This window comes from Cupressus sempervirens, chromosome 7 (genome assembly GCF_028749045.1).
Source record: "Cupressus sempervirens isolate cs-2001-9-10 chromosome 7, ASM2874904v1, whole genome shotgun sequence".
Classification (NCBI taxonomy): Eukaryota; Viridiplantae; Streptophyta; class Pinopsida; order Cupressales; family Cupressaceae; genus Cupressus; species Cupressus sempervirens.
The window spans coordinates 800094657-800105474 of record NC_143124.1 but is presented as its reverse complement, the minus strand read 5'-3'; positions in this window follow the sequence as shown (position 1 = coordinate 800105474).

Below are 10818 nucleotides of genomic sequence, written 5' to 3'. Positions count from 1 at the left end.
AATGGTAAAAAAGACTGTCTTAGTAAAACGACCATAACTTTCTCTCAGAATATTGAATTTCAGAGTTCTTACAGGCGTTAGAAAGCTAATTCAGAGCACTACAAGATGGTGTAGGTTTGGTTCTATGGTTTTGAAATTTTGTCAGGTTTTAAGAGCCCTAAAGTCAGATGTTGTTTATTTTGAGCACGGATTAGGGCATAACTTGGGCATACGGAGTCGAATTTTGGACTTCGAGTAGTCAACAGAAAGCTCTTGAAGAGCTCTACACATTGGTTTAGATTTGGTGTAGGTTTGGCATGATTCATTTGTTGATATATTGATCTAAACCGTTTATAGGTATATTTTGACTATGGTAACATTGTGAGTTTATGGCATTGGAGATTTAAGTTTTGATGTCATTGTATACCTAGTTCATATTTTAGATTGGTCTCATGATGATATGGTTATCAGTGTTTGGTTTAGATATGCATGATGACTTGTTGGGTCTACAAGTTGTGTAGTGTTGTAAGCAGTCTATACTTACAAGTTGCATTTATAGCTTGGTTATGGGTTGTCTTTGCCCATTGATCTTTCATTATTGATGCATATTCAGATTGGTGGCTTGGATTTGGGTTATCTATGCCCTAGGTCACATGATTTACTATTTTCTTCATGTAGAAGGGATGAGATGTTGTTACCAGGTACAGTCGTGGTGGAGGATTGTGGTTGACTATGCTGACAGGTTGGACATATTGAGAACCAGATGCTCAGTTCATAGATGTGATCATGGTGCCATGGATTTTGGCATAACATGATTGGTTATACAGGTACATCCTTGATGTTCATTAGCTTGGATTTCTAATTCAGTTATGGTGGTATATCTTCTTGATTGAGGATCATGGTTATTTGGTTTCTTTTGAGGAGCTCATGATGTGCACTTTGATTTCTTTGATAGTTTGATGCCTTGGTTTATTCTCATGGTTAGAGGATGGTATTTTCATCATGATGTCATGGATAGCTTGGATACACAGTTTAGTGGGAGCTTGTGACAATGATGGGGTGACAGTGCAGGATTAGTTCCTGGATTGGTTTATATCTTCTTGGTTTGGAGAGGATGGATTTTATGATGCCATAGGTGACTTGGTACCACGGTTGAGTGGGAGTTGTTGGCATTGATATATTTATTGAGTGTTTGCAGATGTTGGAGGTTTTTCTTAGATCCTGTTGCTACAGAAGTGTCTTTGACATTTGCATGGTGCACTTGTTATCTTCATGGTGTGTGAAGATGGATAGATCTTAAGGACTCATTGGGTTCTTGGTTATCTTCATGGTATATGGAGATGGTTCTTCATGGTGTGTGGAGATGGTTGCATCTTGAGGACTCACATGGTTCTTGGTAAAGGTGTGTTTTATGCTTTTATTTGGCATGTTATCCTTGGTATGAGGATGGTTTCATTATTATGTCATGGTATACTCTTGATACGCATTTAGAGTTGTGACATGTTATGGTATGTTCAGATAGAGCATGTTATCTCTTTGGTTGAGATGGTTAGATCATTTTTTCATGTTTATGTTCCCGAGACCATGGTTGGAACTTTGACATTGATCTTGGTTTAGTTTCTTGGTATTGAGTACACTGATCATAAGCTGGATACTTCTGATATTGCTATGTTGCATTTGGAGTTGGCATGGATTGATAGGTTACAGGTGCTCATGGATACTTAGAGATGGTGGTGACACTGATTGCTCTTGGATTAGAAAAGTATTTGTTGGGATGGTTGATGGTTTCAGTAGGAAGTCCGAGGGGCAATCACCTGATATGGACTTGAGAGGAGATTGTTCTTAGATGAGTCTTGGTTGGAGACTTGGGTATCTTGATGAGCATTCTCATTCCCCACTCTTGGTCTACTCGGCGGTTTGCTACTTGAGAGGTATAGGCCCTTATTTTCTCTCAGTTGCATTATATTTATGCTTGTCTTTCATGGATATGGATCTTGAGCTATGGTACATGAGTTAGTTCTGGAGGGTTCATTTGAGAGATGGTTAAACATTGGTTATCTCCATGTGCATATGTTGTTATGCTAGTTGAGTTTGGGAGATGGTTTTATATTGGGCATTTTCCTTGGATTAGGAATGGTTTATTGAGTTTGATCTTCTTGTGAGAGGTTTACATCCATGATTAGTTATATGGTATGATTTGGGTGTTGTTGAGGCTTCTTGTTGGGGTTTTATGGAGGAGATCATACTTGCATAGTTTACATCTAGAGGTGTGTGTAGAAGGACATGATACAGGTTATGATTTGCATGGTTTCTCTGGATGTTCAATTTTGCTTACATTGGATTTGAGATTGGTTGGAGATTGTGATCACTGGTTTGTGCTCATGCATGTCATGTGAGAGATGACATGGTTATTTCTTTCTCTTTCCTCTATTGGTTGTGGAGAATTTGGTAGACTATTGGAGACTTTTTATGAGAGTTATTCTTGCAGGATATTGGATTATGTATTGTGGATGTCCTTGATACTACATGGATTCACTTCTTTGAGATGTGTTGAGTGGATTGGTTATAGATTTGAGATTATCTTTTGCAGTGGGAGCTTCTTGGTATATATGTGGTAGGTATTGCTCTTGAGGCTTGTGATTGCAGGTTATAGATTGGATATGTCGGTGATATGAGCTTCACTTGTTATACCTTTGAGGTATGGATAGTTGGATGGGTTTGGCACTTGTTGTGGGTGCTATTTCAGTTATGGATATTTTGACAACTACGGATACATGTGATTACCTTTGGATCAGGTTTTTGTGCTTGGAATTTTAGTTGGTTATACAGAATTTTATGATCTTCTAATGTGACAGGTTGGGTGGTTTTTCTCTTTAGATGGCTTCTATGTATGTCCAGTGGGAGTGGCATAATAGGAGGTGAGATCATTCATGTTTGAGATGCTGGATACTTTGATTTTGTTGCGGGTACTAGGATGGAGCACTTGGTGTATTTTGATCCATGATGGTGGATGTGTTGGGAGGGATTGTTCCCTTGTTCATTTATGTGGCTATAGATTGACCCTATGCAATGTATACAACAAGTGGGAGATTGTTGAGATAATGGGTGTTGCACACATTGCATAATATTGTTATTTTATCATTTTATTTTATTATGTAATATTGTGCTTAGATGGACGTGCAACATGTAAAGATTCTCATAGAATTTTCTTGATGATATGTATTGTAACATTGTGAAAATATTTTATGTAATTATTTAATATTAGGGAAAAGAATTAAATGCCCAATATTAAATGTGGGGTCAGTGGGTTAGGTAGCACATGGTTTATGTAATACTACTTGGTGGTTTTGTGGGACTTGCTACTATATAAGCAGCCACAAGGGTAGTTGTTGTAGAGAGAGTAAGAGTGACAAGGAGAAGACAAAAGGCAAGAGTCGAGCAGGACAAGGCTTGACAGGTTAGCAAAGGGAGCATTTGTGAAGGTTGAAAGCATGGCATGGGATGTGTGGATTCATGCTTGTTCACATAGTTTGCTCGGTTGTGGCTATGGCCATGAAGGCTTCCATGGTTGTATGGAAATGGTATTTTTGTTGAATAATACATGATGATGGATGCTTTTGGAGGCTGGGTTTTTCCCTCAATGAGGGTTTCCAAGGGTATATCTTGTGTCACATTTTGTGAGTATGTTGTCTATTCTCTTGCATGTGGATTTTAATTCCATGTTTATTTTAGATCTATTATGGGTTATGTGGAAACGGTTATATTCTTTTTGGCCAAGTTTCTTTACATGACTATCAAGTCAACTTTATTAAGTCAACTTTGTTAAGAGAATTATTCACTGCTATAATTGTTAGAGGGTAATAATGATTGGCCTAATTAATGAAGCAACTAACTTTTCATATTTAGATCACTATTCTAGTTTGTCCTCTAGATCCTCCTTGATCAAAATATTCTTTGCAGCTCCTAGGATGTTCTATATTTAATCAGATTTCCTTCTAAATTTGCATCTCTTTCATTCTTCTTGTTTCCACATTTCAATCCACATCTTGAACTTTCATATAGATGAAACCCAATCTCAAGTCAATTTGAATACCCTTTCAAACAATCATATAAGATCCACTAGGTTAGCTTGCATTAAACATTTAATTGACAAAAGAATTATTTCATTAGTCAAATAATACTAAAAATGAATCTCTTGATTGATATTGAACTTCTTTGGTAACCAACTTGACTTGGTGAACACAAAATTCCTTTGGTAACGGAACTAACTCAGTTAATATTAATTATCTTCATTGAATAATCTAACTTGGTTTACACTGATTCTTTTTATGACCAAATGAACTTGGTTTCTTTTGAATTCTGCTTGGATGATAATAGAGTCTTCTTCAATGCCCAACTGAGCTCAGTTAATACTAGTTGTTCTTGGTTAGAGTGTGACATTTGTGTAATACTAATGAAAATATGCAATTGAATAATTATTTTTAGTAGTTGGAAAATCTTGTAAGAGGTTAGTGATGGTTGGTGGTATTTGCTAATGCTTGACAGTTTGGTTTGTCAAATGAAGTTCTTATAGATTTGATTAATCAACTTGGTTTATTTAATGTGTGAGGAGTGTGATCACAATGTAGAAAAATTGTGGGAGTTTTTGTCGACCTATTTGGGTCTTGGTTATTGGTGCTAGTTATATTTAATGGGTGAAATAATCCTTCTAAGGCTTTTGTTATTTAATATCTACTATAAGCTAACTTGTGGCTTAAATATATATTTAATATAATAATTTATTTAATTTGTAACTTTCTAGTATGCCTTGAGGCATAGTTGGGTATAAGTAGAGGATCTTATGGAGTCATGAATCATTATTCATCCAATATGGAGAAGGAGGAGTAGCTGATAAGAGAAAATTTTAGTAGAGCTAGTACCTACAGCTTAGGAAACACGGAGCATTCTTGGTGTCTTGTGATCACAAGTTTAGATATTACTAGAGGTTTGTACTAGATTTTTGTTATGCTACATATCTGGACTAGCTAGGTTTTGGGTCAGATCTTGATGGTTCTTGCAAAACTATTACTTGGTTTGTATTTGGTCATAAACAAGAAGCCCTTAGAACTTGACACATTGCATGTAATAAGTTTTTTTATGACTAAAGAATTGTGTTTGGTATTAGATCTTTTATCTTGTGGCTATTTGTTGGGGGCTAGGACATCTCCTTTAAAGACTCTCATATCCTACTACGTTAGAGTTTGTTTTAGTTCTTCTAGGATTAGAGTAATATTATTTTGACAAATATATACTTAATAAAGATTATCTATTTAAAATGAATAAGATGGTTGAGACAAAAGATTGATTGAAAAACCTAAGGTTTAGTGATAATTTATTTTAGGAAATATGAACAAAGTTATTGATCCCTACTTATATTTAGTTTTTAAATAATTAGCTTTCTGTATGGACTTCAAATTTTATTTTTAATAGATTTCCCCAAAATATGTGATAAAATATTTAGTATATATCTATAAGTAATCGCAATTCAAACAACACAATTATGAGAAGAGGGGTGGGGGTGAAACAATTAAGTGTAATAAATAGAAACTTAAACCTTATTAAACTAATCTGCAAACAAGAATATAACAATGCATAAAATTATAATGCGCTCTACTAGGGTTTGTGTGGCTTTCATCTAAATCCTCGCTAGTTTTCTTCCTATCATACCACATCTACTGTGGGACTTATTTTCATTTATAATGGCTTCATTTTCCTCTGGCCCAATAGTTGATGCTAGTGTTTGAGTTGCTACTATTGATGAGAATGGCTCCACCGAGGAAACTCCCATGCAAGTTTTTTCCCAAGGTGTGTCACAAAGTAATTTCTCTCCTAATAATGTTTTGAATGTCAAAGAATTTGATAGTGCATGCACTTGGCTAGAAAGATAAATCCTGATTGGGTATTTTATGGGTCATACTCCTTTTGAAAGTATGATGTAGGAATGGGTTTCCAAGGTATCTACACCACAAGGTGTCTGTCTTGAAGGCATTCAAAGCCTTACCAAATATTTTTTCCACTCTCATTTTGGAAATCCTAGCCATGCTAAGCATTTTTTATTCAAGACCCCTTGTCTGTCATGTCATCTTTACTAGTTTTCTAGGGCTAGTCTCACAATTTTGTTGTCTTTGATGATCGCAAGCTTTAGGTTCCCATATGGCAGGAGTTCCTTGGGATTTCTATCACATATTGGTCTATCCTACTAGCCATTGTGCAAATTATTGGCAAGCTAGTTTTCCTTGAGCTAGACAAGTTTTTCAATGCTTGACCCTAGCATAGGGTTTGTGTTGAAGTTGACCTCTTTGAGGAGCTCAAAGAATCAATGGAAATTTATATAGGTGGTACCCCCTTCACTAAGAAGATTCTTTACCTAAAACTCCCAAATACCTATTATTGGTGTTAATCCATGAAAAACAAGATTAGGGATTGCCTATTGCGGGAACACAATTGTCTACCAACCCAGGAAGCCAAACTAGCTCTGCTCACCAAAAAGAAAATGGACTACTATTGTGAACAAGGGCAAGGGCTCCATTATGGCTAAGGTAGAATCTTTGCCTTAGGATAATGATCATCCTATCTCAAGCTTAGTGCCATTAGAGCCTTCAATTCCTTTTCTCCTACTTCCACCTATTTCAAACCTTGGTACTCAAGGGATAGTGGGCATTCATACCCCCAAATATTTCCCATTGTTGGTTCAAGCACCACAAGCAATGTCAATGATTTCACCATAATCCCTCTATTTTTCTTGTAACCTAGATGGCTGTGATCAAGTGTTGGATAATGGATAGAAGAGATGATGGTTTATTTCTCTTAGAGATCCCTCTTGTAGACAACTATGCTTCTAGGGGAGCTTAGGCCAAATCCCATCTCCATGGACTAGGGGTTGGCAATTAGGCTTCCAAGAAATATTTTAATGCTATGTGGGATCACCATTCTGTGATAGGCACCAAGCGCATTAGAGAAGACCAATAGGTTCTTTCTAACCTGCCCAATATTATGAGAAGGTCTTCACTACATAGGGGCCCTCTATAGTGCATGACTAGGCATTACAAGCATGCCTTGCTACTACTCCCAATAGGCTTGCTCTAGAGAAATATACCTTTTATGAGTAGAAGCTCAAACTTGTTGACCTCAAGGAAGTTATCATTTCCATGGTTGATCATAAAGCCCTTGGTTGTGATAGCTTCCCATATGAATTTTACAAAGTCCTATAGGAGGATATTGGCCCTAATCTGCATCAAGTTTATCAAGAAGCATATGATTCTCATTCCCTCGGCAACATTATTAATAAGAGTAATATCAAATTCATACCTAAAGGTGTTGATCTTGATGACATATGCCATTGGAGACCTGTCGCTTTGTTGAATGTATCTTACAAGATTATCACCAAGGCTCTCTCCCTTAAAACCCAACATATGCTCTCATAGATTGTTCATCCTGAAAAAAATCATTTCATTAAATCTAGATATATTCTAGATAATATTATTAATTTTTGAGAAGGTATGGAGTGGGCTCATTAGTCCAAAAAACAATCCTTGTTTCTTAAGATTTATTTTTTCAATTCCTATGTCCAGATTGAATGGACTTTCATTGTGGCCATGATTCAAGCCCTGGGATTTGGCCCAACATTTCTATAATTAGTTTAGATGCTATTTGGTGATGTCATTGCTTGTAATACCATAAATGGGTGACAATTTGAAACTTTTAGGCTCTATAGATCTATCGATCAAGATTTTCCTTTAGCACCTTCTCCATATGTGTTTGTGGCCAAAGGGTTTGGCTATCTTCTTAACAACACTATGTCACAGGGTCTTGTGTGTGGCATAACACTCTTGGATTCAATGATGTAGCTTGTGAATGGCAATTTTGTTGGTGACACCTTTCTCACCCCTTTGAAGGATGAAGACAATATTTCCAATGACTTATAATGATTGGATACTTTTTGCCAGACCCTTAATGGTTGTTGTGCTATAGGTGGAAATGGGTTCAACATAATAAAATCTTTCAATTTTTGGGCATTCCATTTACTTTTCAAGCTTGCCTTATGGGCCTATAGAAAGTTTTCCTGGCACAGATTAAGAATAAATTGAAATCTTGGCTCACCAAGCCTCTCTCCCTTGTAGGGAAATTTCAGATTTATTTTAAAGTCTTGGTTGTTACACATGTCTAATACTTGTGTTGGGCCCCTTCCAAAGATTCATACCTCAAGCTTGAATGCCTCCTAAAGGATTTCCTCTAGGCCTCTAATGTTGTACATGATGGATTTCATAGAGTTTCCTAGGACTTTTGTTGTTTTCCCAAAGATTTTGGTGGTCTTTGTTTTATTTTCCAATTGCAAATAGAGGATTTCTATCTATGCTAAATGGGTGATTTAGGCTCTCACTTGCAATGAGACCTAGAAAATATTGTTGTGACATTGCATTTCTTTAGGATTTTTGGTTAACTAGCCTACCTGGAAGGAGATTGGCTTTCAAATCCTTCTCATAACCACTGAACTAGTATAGATTTAGGGCATATTTGTTGCTAGAATAATTTGGAAACCTTGGGAAGCCATCAAGTTGTGGCTTTGCTAGGTAGGAAATGGGTTCATAGATGGGCTCTCTATGAACTAGCAAAATTTGTGGTTGTCTTCCTTGTTTATTGTTCAAGGTGTTCCATTGGCTAAAATTCAAGGAGCTAGCTCATTGCACTTATTTTGAAAGAGAATCAAGACACCCAAATCTCTTTTTTCTAGATTTACTATGAGGTTTTCATCATGGGTGGACCTGCAAGTGTAGTTCAAGCTTATCTATCCATATTGACAAACAGTTGATCTTCCACTTTCTATAGTGCTTCCCAATCTATTGGATAACCTTGCTATTCATTCATCTCACCCATGGTTGAAAGATTAGAAGTGGTATCTTACCACTCATATGACTAGTTACAAACCTAATTTGGGCTATTGGTGGCTAGTTCCTCACATTTTGATGGTTGATACTATCAACCATCATTGGCATTTGCAGTCCTCTCACAAGACATGGAGTCTTATATTTTCCATGGTTTGGAAAACCATCACAGAGCCTAAAATTGCTCTCTTCTCCTAGTCTCTCCTTTGGTAGGGGCTACCTTTGGACCATCAGCTCTAACATCTAAGTGTCCTAGACCCTAGACGTCCTTTTTGTGGCCAGCCAAAAATTTTCCTCCATATTTTTTGGTTCTGCAGGTGAGCCTAGAATTATTGGCTCTAGATCCATGATTTTTTCAAGTCCTTCTGCATAGATGCATTTACTTGGCATATGGTTGTGCTGGGAGATTCACCCAAACTTCCTTTTAATTACTCCCAGATATAGGATGCTTTTAGAATGGATATTTTATTTTCTATCTAGAAAGACCACAATGCTATTTTATTCTCTCACATTTTTCTTGATATACATGTTTCTATATACTCTAAAGCATGTATTTTTAATAATGGCATTATGCAAATTCAAGTATAGATAGATAAGGTCATGCTAGAGGTAGCTCACTTACATAAGATTTTAGCTCAATGGGGGAATGCCCCATGTACAACCCCTGGGTGCCACCAAATACTTTACCTAGTGATTGTACCCCTCATGATTGCCAAAGAGGCTAGAGTAATTTTGTGCACCACTCGCATACTCCAATGTCAGAGCCTTCCTTCTGCTCTCCCTCTTGTGGTTTTGATGGTTGTCATTACTTAGCCTCTTCTTGATAGAGATTCAGTTGGGATTGGTCTCTAGTAGCTCCTCTTGCTACTCCTAATGGGGGCTGGTCTTCTGCACATAGAGATACTAAATAGGCTTTCCCTTGGCTGGACTTAGCTATCTCTCTACCCAGACCGAAGGGAGAAAATAAATTGATGACGTTGCTACCACCCCTATTGATGGTTTGACTCCCCTTGAGCTAGTTGCCAACCCAAAATAATTTTGGGGTTTTGATGATAAAGACCTTCCCTCAGTTGGCACTGCTCTTGCAGCTTGAGGGCTTTCTTTATTATGTAATTGTTTTGTTTTGATGAATAGTTGTCTTATTTGGCTATGTGCCAAGTGAACTAATGGGGTGATTGTATATCCCTTGGCCCCTTTTTTGTGGATATATATCTTTAATAGAAAAGGTCTACTCATAAAAAAAATACAATGCCATAACATAAGGATTTAATTAGTTTGAAGAAATCTTTTTCTTATAAAAATTTCCTTTTTATTTGACTTTTGACTTCATCCATAAAGTTACATTTTTGAATTTTTTGTAGGATTAAAATCAATTTTTAGAACCCTTTGACTTACTAACATACCACATTTCACTTTGAAAACATTCAACTTTCTATTACAAAATATGAACCTTGTCTATGCTTCAATAAGCTCTAAAATAACTCTTAGCTATTGATATGTCATTTCTATGACAAATTCGAGATAGATTTTTTTGGTATTTTTTTGAGTTTTGGGAAATCCAATTATTGTGGCCACTAGGCTCTCTTTTGAACTTATCATTGGAGCTCCATTTAATATTAACCTTATTAGTGTTCTTCAAAGTCAATAAAACCTCACAAATCTTAGCCATTTACTTAAGATTTCAATTAATAGTAAAGGATTTTTGGGGCTCAAAGAGTTGTTAGAACCTCTACGTTACCTAACTGGGATGAAATTTTTAAAAAAATTAAATTCAAAAAATTTGACTACAAACTTTAGAAGATTTATAAGTTAACATTTGACTCAAAAAACTAAAAAAAAGAGAGATGATGAAATAAGAGATTCTGAATGTGATTATTAGAAAAAAAAAATTGATTATTGGCATGGTTTCCAAAACATG